Raw genomic sequence first — 1,856 nt, 5'->3', positions numbered from 1 at the left:
ACATGGGACCAGTGACTCCGTACTATTCTACGTGTATACGGCCTCAAGGTGCCAGGCAGGTTTTTTATTCTACAACACACGTGATGGTAAAGTATAGCCGTCGTTCAATCGTTAATGCTACAGAAAGTAAAAACCGTTCATAAACCATGTTTATAGCTCACTGTAGTCACTGTAATTGCGAGTGATTTTTACGATTCTATCCAGAATCGTCTATTGTACCTCCTGCACTACCCACCCACCATACTTTTCCAAATGTATGTGGACACTCCTAATTAGTGGTTTTGGCTACTTCAGCCACACCCATTGCTAACAGGTGCATAAAATCAAGCATACCGCCATGCAATCTCCACTGACAAACATTTGTAGTAGAATGGTTTGTACTGAATGGGTCCTGCTCAGTGACTTTCAACGTGGCACACTCATGGGATTCAACCTTTCCAATAAGTCAGTTTGTCACATTTCTGCCCTGCTAGAGCTGCCCCAGTCAACTGTAAGAGCTGTTATTGTGAAGTGGAAACGTATAGGAGCAACATCAGCTCAGCCTCAAAGCGGTAGGCCACACATGCTCACAGATTGGGACCGCCGAGTGCTGAAGCATGTAGTGTGTAAAAATCATCTGTCCTCGGTTGCAGCGCTCACTAGAGTTCCAGACTACCTCCGAAACATCAGCACGAGAACTGTTCATCAAGAGCTTCATGAAATGTGTTTTGATGGCCGAGCAGCAGTATACAAACCCAGGATTACCATGCGCAATGCCAAGTGTTGGGTGGAGTGGTGTAAAGCACACCACCATTGGACTCTGGGGCAGTGGAAACACATTCTCTGGAGTGATAAATCACACTTCACTATCTGGCAGTCTGATGAACAAATCTTGGTTTGGCGGAATGCACAGTGCCAACTGTAAAGTTTGGTGGAGGAGGAATAATGGTCTGGGGTGGTTTTTCTTGGTTTCGGCTAGGCCCCTTAGTTCCAGTGAAGGGAAATCTTAATGCCACAGCATACATTGACATTTTAGAGAATTGTGTGCTTCCAACTTTGTGGCAACAGTTTAGGGAAGAGCCTTTCCTGTTTCAGCATGACAATACCCCTGTGCACAAAGCAAGGTCCATAAAGAAATGGTTTGTGGAGTTTGGTGGAGAATAAATTGACTGAACTTTACCCCTGCTAACACCTTTGGGATGAATTGGAATGTGGACTTGTGGCTGAATCCCCACAGCCATGTTCCAAAATCTAGTGGAAAGCCTTTTCAGAAGAGTGGAGGCTGTTACAGTAGCAAAGGGAGCTCCAACTCCATATTAATACCCATGGTTTCAGAATGAGATGTTCAACAAGTACATATGGATGTGATGGTCAGGTGTGCACATACTTTTGGAAATGTAGTGTACATATTTTGTTGATGACAGTTACAATATTATGAAATTTTAGTGAATTGACTGGCAACTATCAACCATTTACTTGTGGATATGTGTACGATTTATAGACTTCATATCCACAAGTAAACGGTTAAGTTAGTTGCCAGTCAATTCACTGCAATTTCTTAATATTTTGGTGGCGAGTTAAAATACATGCAGTCAATTCACACAGATAATGCAGTTTTATACTTGTTTTAATTCTGCTGAATACTGTTTAAAATGTATTGCATTCTTTTAGAATATAACACCTTCCAATCAAAACTCTGCGGACGACCTCTCTAACCCTTGTCCTGGAGAATAAAATGGTGAGCAGGTTTTTGTTTTCACTTTGAAATCAGAAACCAATTTAGGGTTAAAAGGGTGAGAAAAGTTAACTGTAATTATTTTTTTTCTTGTTCAACTAAGTGCTGAGTAACAGCAAGACCAACAGATCCTGTAGTTCTT

Source organism: Anguilla anguilla, chromosome 5 (genome assembly GCF_013347855.1).
Source record: "Anguilla anguilla isolate fAngAng1 chromosome 5, fAngAng1.pri, whole genome shotgun sequence".
Lineage (NCBI taxonomy): Eukaryota > Metazoa > Chordata > Actinopteri > Anguilliformes > Anguillidae > Anguilla > Anguilla anguilla.
The sequence above is the reverse complement of the archived record's forward strand: the minus strand, read 5'-3'. Positions refer to the sequence as shown.